We start from the raw sequence: 15045 nt of genomic DNA, 5'->3' as shown, positions 1-15045 counted from the left end.
CCAAATTCACATTATACAACTACAACTTTCCAGAATGTTGATAAATATCTTGCAGCATAGAGTGGCATGGTGGCCAAGCGGTAAGGCGTCGGTCTTGTAAACCGAAGATCATGGGTTCAAATCCCATCCGTGCCTTACTGAAAGATAGCTGGTACCATGGGAAGGTTCTTTCACTGAAGGACTTTGAAGAAAAAAAAAGTTCTCAAAATGGCAACCCTGCTATTATATAGTAAGGCGGATGTGCCTCTACGGTAGAGCTAGTACTTGAAATGCATGCGCTCTGAAGTTAATCACCAAATTCTCTGGTGAGTATATTTAGTTGTGAAATTAGCTTTTGCACAACTCTACTTTTGAGAATGTTGACATTTTAAGAAGGAAATAGATGTGCTAAGTCATCTGTTTTTGTAAACTGAAGCACATGGGTTCAATCCTGGGTTCAAGCCTTGTTCGATGTTTATGGAAGCTAGATGATATTATGGCAATGTACTTTCATTAGAACAGTGTAAAGAAAGGGTCAATTGTATTGATATGGCCACAACGACCTGTATGCTCTAGTCGGCTGGCCCTCGCTACATATTCGTCGCCAGACCCACTGGTTCCAGGTCATCTTTTTAGTCTATGCTAGGTAAAGCTCCGCCTTATCTCAGCTCACTGGTCACGATAACAACACCCACCCGTAGCACGCGCTCCAGCAGGTATATCTCACTGGTCATCCCCAAAGCCAACACCTCCTTTGGCCGCCTTTCCTTCCAGTTCTCTGCTGACAATGACTGGAACGAATTGCAAAAATCGCTGAAGCTGGAGACATATTTCCCTCACTAACTTTCAGTGTTGCCCACTTAGCGACTTAGTCGCTGTATTTAGCAAGTATTCAGACATTTTCATTTTACTCACTTTTTGTCTCTTCCACAATGTTATTCCTCACTCCTACAGTGTCCATCACAATTACATGGACAATTATGCAAATTAGGTGCTGACATCATTTAGCAACTTCTAGCAACTTTTAGGACAGCCAATAGCTACTTTCCTTACTGAGGTGTTGGCAACACTGCTAACTTTAAACATCGGCTATCTGAGCAGCTAACTGATCGCTGAAGCTGTACAAAGCCTATCTGTAAATAGCCCATCCAATCTACCTACCTCATCCCCATATTGTTTTAATATACTTTCTGCTCTTTGCACACCTGTATTTCTATTTGCATATCATCATCTGCTCATCTATCACTCCAGTGTTAATTTGCTAAATTGTAAATACTTCGCTACTATGGCCTATTTATTGCCTTACCTCCATTTGCACGCACTGTATATAGACTTTCTTTTTTTTCTTCTATTGTGTTATTGACTGTACGCTTGTTTATTCCATCTGTAACTCTGTGTGGCCAGGTCGCAGTTGAATATGAAAACTTGTTCTCAACTAGCTTACCTGGTTAATTATAGGTGAAATAAAAAAAAATAAGAAACATTTTCTTCTTTCCCAGAAAGGGGATGTAGCTCAGTGGTAGAGCGCATGCTTTGCATGTATGAGGTCCTGGGTTCAATCCCCAGCTTCTCCATTAATATTTTTGCAATGATGGCCCATGTCCTACTTTCCAGAATGTTGAAATTCTCAGCAGGAAACAGAGATGTGCTAAATAATTTGCTCTTGTAATCTGAAGAACATGTGTTCAATCCCTGTTCGTACATTTATGGAACAGAAGTGGCATGGTTGCCAATTTCAATTGCATCATTTTCAAAAACTGAAGTTCATGGGTTAGATGACTGTCCATACTTGCTTGTATTTAGAATTGCTGCTATCATTTCATTGTAGTTTCAATGGAGTGGTGTATATAAAAAGTACATTGTATTAATATTGCATTTTATCTGCAAATAAAATGGGATCGAAGCTCAGAGGGGGAGTGCATGCTATTTTAGTATGAGGTCCTTGGTTCAATCCCAAGGTTCTCCACTGAGTATTTGTGTGCCAAATTCACATTACACAACTCCTACTTTCCAGAATGTTGAAATTCTCACAGGAAACAGAGATGTTATTTTTATACATGCTTTGCATGTATGAGGTCCTGGGTTCAATCCCCAGCTTCTCCATTAATATTTTTGCAATGGCCCATGTCCTACTTTCCAGAATGTTGCAATTCTCACATGAAACAGAGATGTTATTTGTGTGCCAAATTCACATTATACAACTACAACTTTCCAGAATGTTGATAAATATCTTGCAGCCTAGTGGCCAAGCGGTAAGGCGTCAGTCTTGTAAACCGAAGATCATGGGTTCAAATCCCATCCGTGCCTTACTGAAAGATAGCTGGTACCATGGGAAGGTTCTTTCACTGAAGGACTTTGAAGAAAAAAAAAGTTCTCAAAATGGCAACCCTGCTATTATATAGTAAGGGGATGTGCCTCTACGGTAGAGCTAATACTTGAAATGCATGCGCTCTGAAGTTAATCCCCAAATTCTCTGGTGAGTATATTTAGTTGTGAAATTAGCTTTTGCACAACTCTACTTTTGAGAATGTTGACATTTTAAGAAGGAAATAGATGTGCTAAGTCATCTGTTTTTTGTAAACTAAAGCACATGGGTTCAATCCTGGGTTCAAGCCTTGTTCGATGTTTATGGAAGCTAGATGATATTATGGCAATGTACTTTCATTAGAACAGTGTAAAGAAAGGGTCAATTGTATTGATATGGCCACAACGACCTGTATGCTCTAGTCGGCTGGCCCTCGCTACATATTCGTCGCCAGACCCACTGGTTCCAGGTCATCTTTTTAGTCTATGCTAGGTAAAGCTCCGCCTTATCTCAGCTCACTGGTCACGATAACAACACCCACCCGTAGCACGCGCTCCAGCAGGTATATCTCACTGGTCATCCCCAAAGCCAACACCTCCTTTGGCCGCCTTTCCTTCCAGTTCTCTGCTGACAATGACTGGAACGAATTGCAAAAATCGCTGAAGCTGGAGACATATTTCCCTCACTAACTTTCAGTGTTGCCCACTTAGCGACTTAGTCGCTGTATTTAGCAAGTATTCAGACATTTTCATTTTACTCACTTTTTGTCTCTTCCACAATGTTATTCCTCACTCCTACAGTGTCCATCACAATTACATGGACAATTATGCAAATTAGGTGCTGACATCATTTAGCAACTTCTAGCAACTTTTAGGACAGCCAATAGCTACTTTCCTTACTGAGGTGTTGGCAACACTGCTAACTTTAAACATCGGCTATCTGAGCAGCTAACTGATCGCTGAAGCTGTACAAAGCCTATCTGTAAATAGCCCATCCAATCTACCTACCTCATCCCCATATTGTTTTAATATACTTTCTGCTCTTTGCACACCTGTATTTCTATTTGCATATCATCATCTGCTCATCTATCACTCCAGTGTTAATTTGCTAAATTGTAAATACTTCGCTACTATGGCCTATTTATTGCCTTACCTCCATTTGCACGCACTGTATATAGACTTTCTTTTTTTTCTTCTATTGTGTTATTGACTGTACGCTTGTTTATTCCATCTGTAACTCTGTGTGGCCAGGTCGCAGTTGAATATGAAAACTTGTTCTCAACTAGCTTACCTGGTTAATTATAGGTGAAATAAAAAAAAATAAGAAACATTTTCTTCTTTCCCAGAAAGGGGATGTAGCTCAGTGGTAGAGCGCATGCTTTGCATGTATGAGGTCCTGGGTTCAATCCCCAGCTTCTCCATTAATATTTTTGCAATGATGGCCCATGTCCTACTTTCCAGAATGTTGAAATTCTCAGCAGGAAACAGAGATGTGCTAAATAATTTGCTCTTGTAATCTGAAGAACATGTGTTCAATCCCTGTTCGTACATTTATGGAACAGAAGTGGCATGGTTGCCAATTTCAATTGCATCATTTTCAAAAACTGAAGTTCATGGGTTAGATGACTGTCCATACTTGCTTGTATTTAGAATTGCTGCTATCATTTCATTGTAGTTTCAATGGAGTGGTGTATATAAAAAGTACATTGTATTAATATTGCATTTTATCTGCAAATAAAATGGGATCGAAGCTCAGAGGGGGAGTGCATGCTATTTTAGTATGAGGTCCTTGGTTCAATCCCAAGGTTCTCCACTGAGTATTTGTGTGCCAAATTCACATTACACAACTCCTACTTTCCAGAATGTTGAAATTCTCACAGGAAACAGAGATGTTATTTTTATACATGCTTTGCATGTATGAGGTCCTGGGTTCAATCCCCAGCTTCTCCATTAATATTTTTGCAATGGCCCATGTCCTACTTTCCAGAATGTTGCAATTCTCACAGGAAACAGAGATGTTATTTGTGTGCCAAATTCACATTATACAACTACAACTTTCCAGAATGTTGATAAATATCTTGCAGCATAGAGTGGCATGGTGGCCAAGCGGTAAGGCGTCGGTCTTGTAAACCGAAGATCATGGGTTCAAATCCCATCCGTGCCTTACTGAAAGATAGCTGGTACCATGGGAAGGTTCTTTCACTGAAGGACTTTGAAGAAAAAAAAAGTTCTCAAAATGGCAACCCTGCTATTATATAGTAAGGGGATGTGCCTCTACGGTAGAGCTAGTACTTGAAATGCATGCGCTCTGAAGTTAATCACCAAATTCTCTGGTGAGTATATTTAGTTGTGAAATTAGCTTTTGCACAACTCTACTTTTGAGAATGTTGACATTTTAAGAAGGAAATAGATGTGCTAAGTCATCTGTTTTTGTAAACTGAAGCACATGGGTTCAATCCTGGGTTCAAGCCTTGTTCGATGTTTATGGAAGCTAGATGATATTATGGCAATGTACTTTCATTAGAACAGTGTAAAGAAAGGGTCAATTGTATTGATATGGCCACAACGACCTGTATGCTCTAGTCGGCTGGCCCTCGCTACATATTCGTCGCCAGACCCACTGGTTCCAGGTCATCTTTTTAGTCTATGCTAGGTAAAGCTCCGCCTTATCTCAGCTCACTGGTCACGATAACAACACCCACCCGTAGCACGCGCTCCAGCAGGTATATCTCACTGGTCATCCCCAAAGCCAACACCTCCTTTGGCCGCCTTTCCTTCCAGTTCTCTGCTGACAATGACTGGAACGAATTGCAAAAATCGCTGAAGCTGGAGACATATTTCCCTCACTAACTTTCAGTGTTGCCCACTTAGCGACTTAGTCGCTGTATTTAGCAAGTATTCAGACCACTCTGAATACTTGCAGACATTTTCATTTTACTCACTTTTTGTCTCTTCCACAATGTTATTCCTCACTCCTACAGTGTCCATCACAATTACATGGACAATTATGCAAATTAGGTGCTGACATCATTTAGCAACTTCTAGCAACTTTTAGGACAGCCAATAGCTACTTTCCTTACTGAGGTGTTGGCAACACTGCTAACTTTAAACATCGGCTATCTGAGCAGCTAACTGATCGCTGAAGCTGTACAAAGCCTTTCTGTAAATAGCCCATCCAATCTACCTACCTCATCCCCATATTGTTTTAATATACTTTCTGCTCTTTGCACACCTGTATTTCTATTTGCATATCATCATCTGCTCATCTATCACTCCAGTGTTAATTTGCTAAATTGTAAATACTTCGCTACTATGGCCTATTTATTGCCTTACCTCCATTTGCACGCACTGTATATAGACTTTCTTTTTTTTCTTCTATTGTGTTATTGACTGTACGCTTGTTTATTCCATCTGTAACTCTGTGTGGCCAGGTCGCAGTTGAATATGAAAACTTGTTCTCAACTAGCTTACCTGGTTAATTATAGGTGAAATAAAAAAAAATAAGAAACATTTTCTTCTTTCCCAGAAAGGGGATGTAGCTCAGTGGTGGAGCGCATGCTTTGCATGTATGAGGTCCTGGGTTCAATCCCCAGCTTCTCCATTACTATTTTTGCAATGATGGCCCATGTCCTACTTTCCAGAATGTTGAAATTCTCAGCAGGAAACAGAGATGTGCTAAATAATTTGCTCTTGTAATCTGAAGAACATGTGTTCAATCCCTGTTCGTACATTTATGGAACAGAAGTGGCATGGTTGCCAATTTCAATTGCATCATTTTCAAAAACTGAAGTTCATGGGTTAGATGACTGTCCATACTTGCTTGTATTTAGAATTGCTGCTATCATTTCATTGTAGTTTCAATGGAGTGGTGTATATAAAAAGTACATTGTATTAATATTGCATTTTATCTGCAAATAAAATGGGATCGAAGCTCAGAGGGGGAGTGCATGCTATTTTAGTATGAGGTCCTTGGTTCAATCCCAAGGTTCTCCACTGAGTATTTGTGTGCCAAATTCACATTACACAACTCCTACTTTCCAGAATGTTGAAATTCTCACAGGAAACAGAGATGTTATTTTTATACATGCTTTGCATGTATGAGGTCCTGGGTTCAATCCCCAGCTTCTCCATTAATATTTTTGCAATGGCCCATGTCCTACTTTCCAGAATGTTGCAATTCTCACAGGAAACAGAGATGTTATTTGTGTGCCAAATTCACATTATACAACTACAACTTTCCAGAATGTTGATAAATATCTTGCAGCATAGAGTGGCATGGTGGCCAAGCGGTAAGGCGTCGGTCTTGTAAACCGAAGATCATGTGTTCAAATCCCATCCGTGCCTTACTGAAAGATAGCTGGTACCATGGGAAGGTTCTTTCACTGAAGGACTTTGAAGAAAAAAAAAGTTCTCAAAATGGCAACCCTGCTATTATATAGTAAGGGGATGTGCCTCTACGGTAGAGCTAATACTTGAAATGCATGCGCTCTGAAGTTAATCCCCAAATTCTCTGGTGAGTATATTTAGTTGTGAAATTAGCTTTTGCACAACTCTACTTTTGAGAATGTTGACATTTTAAGAAGGAAATAGATGTGCTAAGTCATCTGTTTTTGTAAACTGAAGCACATGGGTTCAATCCTGGGTTCAAGCCTTGTTCGATGTTTATGGAAGCTAGATGATATTATGGCAATGTACTTTCATTAGAACAGTGTAAAGAAAGGGTCAATTGTATTGATATGGCCACAACGACCTGTATGCTCTAGTCGGCTGGCCCTCGCTACATATTCGTCGCCAGACCCACTGGTTCCAGGTCATCTTTTTAGTCTATGCTAGGTAAAGCTCCGCCTTATCTCAGCTCACTGGTCACGATAACAACACCCACCCGTAGCACGCGCTCCAGCAGGTATATCTCACTGGTCATCCCCAAAGCCAACACCTCCTTTGGCCGCCTTTCCTTCCAGTTCTCTGCTGACAATGACTGGAACGAATTGCAAAAATCGCTGAAGCTGGAGACATATTTCCCTCACTAACTTTCAGTGTTGCCCACTTAGCGACTTAGTCGCTGTATTTAGCAAGTATTCAGACATTTTCATTTTACTCACTTTTTGTCTCTTCCACAATGTTATTCCTCACTCCTACAGTGTCCATCACAATTACATGGACAATTATGCAAATTAGGTGCTGACATCATTTAGCAACTTCTAGCAACTTTTAGGACAGCCAATAGCTACTTTCCTTACTGAGGTGTTGGCAACACTGCTAACTTTAAACATCGGCTATCTGAGCAGCTAACTGATCGCTGAAGCTGTACAAAGCCTATCTGTAAATAGCCCATCCAATCTACCTACCTCATCCCCATATTGTTTTAATATACGTTCTGCTCTTTGCACACCTGTATTTCTATTTGCATATCATCATCTGCTCATCTATCACTCCAGTGTTAATTTGCTAAATTGTAAATACTTCGCTACTATGGCCTATTTATTGCCTTACCTCCATTTGCACGCACTGTATATAGACTTTCTTTTTTTTCTTCTATTGTGTTATTGACTGTACGCTTGTTTATTCCATCTGTAACTCTGTGTGGCCAGGTCGCAGTTGAATATGAAAACTTGTTCTCAACTAGCTTACCTGGTTAATTATAGGTGAAATAAAAAAAAATAAGAAACATTTTCTTCTTTCCCAGAAAGGGGATGTAGCTCAGTGGTGGAGCGTAACTCTGTAACTCTGTAACTCTGTAACTCTGTGTGGCCAGGTCGCAGTTGAATATGAAAACTTGTTCTCAACTAGCTTACCTGGTTAATTATAGGTGAAATAAAATAAAAAAAGAAACATTTTCTTCTTTCACAGAAAGGGGATGTAGCTCAGTGGTAGAGCGCATCCTTTGCATGTATGAGGTCCTGGGTTCAATCCCCAGCTTCTCCATTAATATTTTTGCAATGATGGCCCATGTCCTACTTTCCAGAATGTTGAAATTCTCAGCAGGAAACAGAGATGTGCTAAATAATTTGCTCTTGTAATCTGAAGAACATGTGTTCAATCCCTGTTCGTACATTTATGGAACAGAAGTGGCATGGTTGCCAATTTCAATTGCATCATTTTCAAAAACTGAAGTTCATGGGTTAGATGACTGTCCATACTTGCTTGTATTTAGAATTGCTGCTATCATTTCATTGTAGTTTCAATGGAGTGGTGTATATAAAAAGTACATTGTATTAATATTGCATTTTATCTGCAAATAAAATGGGATCGAAGCTCAGAGGGGGAGTGCATGCTATTTTAGTATGAGGTCCTTGGTTCAATCCCAAGGTTCTCCACTGAGTATTTGTGTGCCAAATTCACATTACACAACTCCTACTTTCCAGAATGTTGAAATTCTCACAGGAAACAGAGATGTTATTTTTATACATGCTTTGCATGTATGAGGTCCTGGGTTCAATCCCCAGCTTCTCCATTAATATTTTTGCAATGGCCCATGTCCTACTTTCCAGAATGTTGCAATTCTCACAGGAAACAGAGATGTTATTTGTGTGCCAAATTCACATTATACAACTACAACTTTCCAGAATGTTGATAAATATCTTGCAGCATAGAGTGGCATGGTGGCCAAGCGGTAAGGCGTCGGTCTTGTAAACCGAAGATCATGGGTTCAAATCCCATCCGTGCCTTACTGAAAGATAGCTGGTACCATGGGAAGGTTCTTTCACTGAAGGACTTTGAAGAAAAAAAAAGTTCTCAAAATGGCAACCCTGCTATTATATAGTAAGGGGATGTGCCTCTACGGTAGAGCTAATACTTGAAATGCATGCGCTCTGAAGTTAATCCCCAAATTCTCTGGTGAGTATATTTAGTTGTGAAATTAGCTTTTGCACAACTCTACTTTTGAGAATGTTGACATTTTAAGAAGGAAATAGATGTGCTAAGTCATCTGTTTTTGTAAACTGAAGCACATGGGTTCAATCCTGGGTTCAAGCCTTGTTCGATGTTTATGGAAGCTAGATGATATTATGGCAATGTACTTTCATTAGAACAGTGTAAAGAAAGGGTCAATTGTATTGATATGGCCACAACGACCTGTATGCTCTAGTCGGCTGGCCCTCGCTACATATTCGTCGCCAGACCCACTGGTTCCAGGTCATCTTTTTAGTCTATGCTAGGTAAAGCTCCGCCTTATCTCAGCTCACTGGTCACGATAACAACACCCACCCGTAGCACACGCTCCAGCAGGTATATCTCACTGGTCATCCCCAAAGCCAACACCTCCTTTGGCCGCCTTTCCTTCCAGTTCTCTGCTGACAATGACTGGAACGAATTGCAAAAATCGCTGAAGCTGGAGACATATTTCCCTCACTAACTTTCAGTGTTGCCAACTTAGCGACTTAGTCGCTGTATTTAGCAAGTATTCAGACCACTCTGAATACTTGCAGACATTTTCATTTTACTCACTTTTTGTCTCTTCCACAATGTTATTCCTCACTCCTACAGTGTCCATCACAATTACATGCACATGGACAATTATGCAAATTAGGTGCTGACATCATTTAGCAACTTCTAGCAACTTTTAGGACAGCCAATAGCTACTTTCCTTACTGAGGTGTTGGCAACACTGCTAACTTTAAACATCGGCTATCTGAGCAGCTAACTGATCGCTGAAGCTGTACAAAGCCTTTCTGTAAATAGCCCATCCAATCTACCTACCTCATCCCCATATTGTTTTAATATACTTTCTGCTCTTTGCACACCTGTATTTCTATTTGCATATCATCATCTGCTCATCTATCACTCCAGTGTTAATTTGCTAAATTGTAAATACTTCGCTACTATGGCCTATTTATTGCCTTACCTCCATTTGCACGCACTGTATATAGACTTTCTTTTTTTTCTTCTATTGTGTTATTGACTGTACGCTTGTTTATTCCATCTGTAACTCTGTGTGGCCAGGTCGCAGTTGAATATGAAAACTTGTTCTCAACTAGCTTACCTGGTTAATTATAGGTGAAATAAAATAAAAAAAGAAACATTTTCTTCTTTCCCAGAAAGGGGATGTAGCTCAGTGGTAGAGCGCATGCTTTGCATGTATGAGGTCCTGGGTTCAATCCCCAGCTTCTCCATTAATATTTTTGCAATGATGGCCCATGTCCTACTTTCCAGAATGTTGAAATTCTCAGCAGGAAACAGAGATGTGCTAAATAATTTGCTCTTGTAATCTGAAGAACATGTGTTCAATCCCTGTTCGTACATTTATGGAACAGAAGTGGCATGGTTGCCAATTTCAATTGCATCATTTTCAAAAACTGAAGTTCATGGGTTAGATGACTGTCCATACTTGCTTGTATTTAGAATTGCTGCTATCATTTCATTGTAGTTTCAATGGAGTGGTGTATATAAAAAGTACATTGTATTAATATTGCATTTTATCTGCAAATAAAATGGGATCGAAGCTCAGAGGGGGAGTGCATGCTATTTTAGTATGAGGTCCTTGGTTCAATCCCAAGGTTCTCCACTGAGTATTTGTGTGCCAAATTCACATTACACAACTCCTACTTTCCAGAATGTTGAAATTCTCACAGGAAACAGAGATGTTATTTTTATACATGCTTTGCATGTATGAGGTCCTGGGTTCAATCCCCAGCTTCTCCATTAATATTTTTGCAATGGCCCATGTCCTACTTTCCAGAATGTTGCAATTCTCACAGGAAACAGAGATGTTATTTGTGTGCCAAATTCACATTATACAACTACAACTTTCCAGAATGTTGATAAATATCTTGCAGCATAGAGTGGCATGGTGGCCAAGCGGTAAGGCGTCGGTCTTGTAAACCGAAGATCATGGGTTCAAATCCCATCCGTGCCTTACTGAAAGATAGCTGGTACCATGGGAAGGTTCTTTCACTGAAGGACTTTGAAGAAAAAAAAAGTTCTCAAAATGGCAACCCTGCTATTATATAGTAAGGGGATGTGCCTCTACGGTAGAGCTAATACTTGAAATGCATGCGCTCTGAAGTTAATCCCCAAATTCTCTGGTGAGTATATTTAGTTGTGAAATTAGCTTTTGCACAACTCTACTTTTGAGAATGTTGACATTTTAAGAAGGAAATAGATGTGCTAAGTCATCTGTTTTTGTAAACTGAAGCACATGGGTTCAATCCTGGGTTCAAGCCTTGTTCGATGTTTATGGAAGCTAGATGATATTATGGCAATGTACTTTCATTAGAACAGTGTAAAGAAAGGGTCAATTGTATTGATATGGCCACAACGACCTGTATGCTCTAGTCGGCTGGCCCTCGCTACATATTCGTCGCCAGACCCACTGGTTCCAGGTCATCTTTTTAGTCTATGCTAGGTAAAGCTCCGCCTTATCTCAGCTCACTGGTCACGATAACAACACCCACCCGTAGCACGCGCTCCAGCAGGTATATCTCACTGGTCATCCCCAAAGCCAACACCTCCTTTGGCCGCCTTTCCTTCCAGTTCTCTGCTGACAATGACTGGAACGAATTGCAAAAATCGCTGAAGCTGGAGACATATTTCCCTCACTAACTTTCAGTGTTGCCAACTTAGCGACTTAGTCGCTGTATTTAGCAAGTATTCAGACCACTGAATACTTGCAGACATTTTCATTTTACTCACTTTTTGTCTCTTCCACAATGTTATTCCTCACTCCTACAGTGTCCATCACAATTACATGCACATGGACAATTATGCAAATTAGGTGCTGACATCATTTAGCAACTTCTAGCAACTTTTAGGACAGCCAATAGCTACTTTCCTTACTGAGGTGTTGGCAACACTGCTAACTTTAAACATCGGCTATCTGAGCAGCTAACTGATCGCTGAAGCTGTACAAAGCCTTTCTGTAAATAGCCCATCCAATCTACCTACCTCATCCCCATATTGTTTTAATATACTTTCTGCTCTTTGCACACCTGTATTTCTATTTGCATATCATCATCTGCTCATCTATCACTCCAGTGTTAATTTGCTAAATTGTAAATACTTCGCTACTATGGCCTATTTATTGCCTTACCTCCATTTGCACGCACTGTATATAGACTTTCTTTTTTTTCTTCTATTGTGTTATTGACTGTACGCTTGTTTATTCCATCTGTAACTCTGTGTGGCCAGGTCGCAGTTGAATATGAAAACTTGTTCTCAACTAGCTTACCTGGTTAATTATAGGTGAAATAAAATAAAAAAAGAAACATTTTCTTCTTTCCCAGAAAGGGGATGTAGCTCAGTGGTAGAGTGCATGCTTTGCATGTATGAAGTCCTGGGTTCAATCCCCAGCTTCTCCATTAATATTTTTGCAATGATGGCCCATGTCCTACTTTCCAGAATGTTGAAATTCTCAGCAGGAAACAGAGATGTGCTAAATAATTTGCTCTTGTAATCTGAAGAACATGTGTTCAATCCCTGTTCGTACATTTATGGAACAGAAGTGGCATGGTTGCCAATTTCAATTGCATCATTTTCAAAAACTGAAGTTCATGGGTTAGATGACTGTCCATACTTGCTTGTATTTAGAATTGCTGCTATCATTTCATTGTAGTTTCAATGGAGTGGTGTATATAAAAAGTACATTGTATTAATATTGCATTTTATCTGCAAATAAAATGGGATCGAAGCTCAGAGGGGGAGTGCATGCTATTTTAGTATGAGGTCCTTGGTTCAATCCCAAGGTTCTCCACTGAGTATTTGTGTGCCAAATTCACATTACACAACTCCTACTTTCCAGAATGTTGAAATTCTCACAGGAAACAGAGATGTTATTTTTATACATGCTTTGCATGTATGAGGTCCTGGGTTCAATCCCCAGCTTCTCCATTAATATTTTTGCAATGGCCCATGTCCTACTTTCCAGAATGTTGCAATTCTCACAGGAAACAGAGATGTTATTTGTGTGCCAAATTCACATTATACAACTACAACTTTCCAGAATGTTGATAAATATCTTGCAGCATAGAGTGGCATGGTGGCCAAGCGGTAAGGCGTCGGTCTTGTAAACCGAAGATCATGGGTTCAAATCCCATCTGTGCCTTACTGAAAGATAGCTGGTACCATGGGAAGGTTCTTTCACTGAAGGACTTTGAAGAAAAAAAAAGTTCTCAAAATGGCAACCCTGCTATTATATAGTAAGGGGATGTGCCTCTACGGTAGAGCTAATACTTGAAATGCATGCGCTCTGAAGTTAATCCCCAAATTCTCTGGTGAGTATATTTAGTTGTGAAATTAGCTTTTGCACAACTCTACTTTTGAGAATGTTGACATTTTAAGAAGGAAATAGATGTGCTAAGTCATCTGTTTTTGTAAACTGAAACACATGGGTTCAATCCTGGGTTCAAGCCTTGTTCGATGTTTATGGAAGCTAGATGATATTATGGCAATGTACTTTCATTAGAACAGTGTAAAGAAAGGGTCAATTGTATTGATATGGCCACAACGACCTGTATGCTCTAGTCGGCTGGCCCTCGCTACATATTCGTCGCCAGACCCACTGGTTCCAGGTCATCTTTTTAGTCTATGCTAGGTAAAGCTCCGCCTTATCTCAGCTCACTGGTCACGATAACAACACCCACCCGTAGCACGCGCTCCAGCAGGTATATCTCACTGGTCATCCCCAAAGCCAACACCTCCTTTGGCCGCCTTTCCTTCCAGTTCTCTGCTGACAATGACTGGAACGAATTGCAAAAATCGCTGAAGCTGGAGACATATTTCCCTCACTAACTTTCAGTGTTGCCAACTTAGCGACTTAGTCGCTGTATTTAGCAAGTATTCAGACCACTCTGAATACTTGCAGACATTTTCATTTTACTCACTTTTTGTCTCTTCCACAATGTTATTCCTCACTCCTACAGTGTCCATCACAATTACATGCACATGGACAATTATGCAAATTAGGTGCTGACATCATTTAGCAACTTCTAGCAACTTTTAGGACAGCCAATAGCTACTTTCCTTACTGAGGTGTTGGCAACACTGCTAACTTTAAACATCGGCTATCTGAGCAGCTAACTGATCGCTGAAGCTGTACAAAGCCTTTCTGTAAATAGCCCATCCAATCTACCTACCTCATCCCCATATTGTTTTAATATACTTTCTGCTCTTTGCACACCTGTATTTCTATTTGCACATCATCATCTGCTCATCTATCACTCCAGTGTTAATTTGCTAAATTGTAAATACTTCGCTACTATGGCCTATTTATTGCCTTACCTCCATTTGCACGCACTGTATATAGACTTTCTTTTTTTTCTTCTATTGTGTTATTGACTGTACGCTTGTTTATTCCATCTGTAACTCTGTGTGGCCAGGTCGCAGTTGAATATGAAAACTTGTTCTCAACTAGCTTACCTGGTTAATTATAGGTGAAATAAAAAAAAAAAAGAAACATTTTCTTCTTTCCCAGAAAGGGGATGTAGCTCAGTGGTAGAGCGCATGCTTTGCATGTATGAGGTCCTGGGTTCAATCCCCAGCTTCTCCATTAATATTTTTGCAATGATTGCCCATGTCCTACTTTCCAGAATGTTGAAATTCTCAGCAGGAAACAGAGATGTGCTAAATAATTTGCTCTTGTAATCTGAAGAACATGTGTTCAATCCCTGTTCGTACATTTATGGAACAGAAGTGGCATGGTTGCCAATTTCAATTGCATAATTTTCAAAAACTGAAGTTCATGGGTTAGATGACTGTCCATACTTGCTTGTATTTAGAATTGCTGCTATCATTTCATTGTAGTTTCAATGGAGTGGTGTATATAAAAAG

General features: G+C 39.9%; 13 non-coding genes across 13 annotated transcripts; all 13 read left to right on the top strand.

Moving 5' to 3' along the window:
- Positions 1–63: 63 nt before the first annotated feature.
- On the top strand, positions 64–135 carry trnat-ugu. The gene has a single exon. It is a non-coding gene; the product is annotated as a tRNA-Thr (tRNA).
- A 1346-nt stretch (positions 136–1481) lies between these two features.
- Positions 1482–1553, top strand: trnaa-ugc. The gene has a single exon. It is a non-coding gene; the product is annotated as a tRNA-Ala (tRNA).
- A 2079-nt stretch (positions 1554–3632) lies between these two features.
- Positions 3633–3704, top strand: trnaa-ugc. The gene has a single exon. It is a non-coding gene; the product is annotated as a tRNA-Ala (tRNA).
- Positions 3705–4375: 671 nt separating this feature from the next.
- Positions 4376–4447, top strand: trnat-ugu. Its single transcript has one exon. It is a non-coding gene; the product is annotated as a tRNA-Thr (tRNA).
- Positions 4448–5812: 1365 nt separating this feature from the next.
- Positions 5813–5884, top strand: trnaa-ugc. The gene has a single exon. It is a non-coding gene; the product is annotated as a tRNA-Ala (tRNA).
- A 671-nt stretch (positions 5885–6555) lies between these two features.
- On the top strand, positions 6556–6627 carry trnat-ugu. The gene has a single exon. It is a non-coding gene; the product is annotated as a tRNA-Thr (tRNA).
- A 1509-nt stretch (positions 6628–8136) lies between these two features.
- On the top strand, positions 8137–8208 carry trnaa-ugc. Its single transcript has one exon. It is a non-coding gene; the product is annotated as a tRNA-Ala (tRNA).
- Positions 8209–8879: 671 nt separating this feature from the next.
- On the top strand, positions 8880–8951 carry trnat-ugu. Its single transcript has one exon. It is a non-coding gene; the product is annotated as a tRNA-Thr (tRNA).
- Positions 8952–10322: 1371 nt separating this feature from the next.
- Positions 10323–10394, top strand: trnaa-ugc. The gene has a single exon. It is a non-coding gene; the product is annotated as a tRNA-Ala (tRNA).
- Positions 10395–11065: 671 nt separating this feature from the next.
- trnat-ugu lies at positions 11066–11137 on the top strand. Its single transcript has one exon. It is a non-coding gene; the product is annotated as a tRNA-Thr (tRNA).
- A 1369-nt stretch (positions 11138–12506) lies between these two features.
- trnaa-ugc lies at positions 12507–12578 on the top strand. Its single transcript has one exon. It is a non-coding gene; the product is annotated as a tRNA-Ala (tRNA).
- A 671-nt stretch (positions 12579–13249) lies between these two features.
- trnat-ugu lies at positions 13250–13321 on the top strand. The gene has a single exon. It is a non-coding gene; the product is annotated as a tRNA-Thr (tRNA).
- Positions 13322–14692: 1371 nt separating this feature from the next.
- On the top strand, positions 14693–14764 carry trnaa-ugc. Its single transcript has one exon. It is a non-coding gene; the product is annotated as a tRNA-Ala (tRNA).
- Positions 14765–15045: the final 281 nt, after the last annotated feature.

The sequence above is a fragment of the Oncorhynchus mykiss genome, unplaced genomic scaffold (genome assembly GCF_013265735.2).
Source record: "Oncorhynchus mykiss isolate Arlee unplaced genomic scaffold, USDA_OmykA_1.1 un_scaffold_156, whole genome shotgun sequence".
NCBI lineage: Eukaryota > Metazoa > Chordata > Actinopteri > Salmoniformes > Salmonidae > Oncorhynchus > Oncorhynchus mykiss.
The sequence above is the reverse complement of the archived record's forward strand: the minus strand, read 5'-3'. Positions and strand labels throughout refer to the sequence as shown.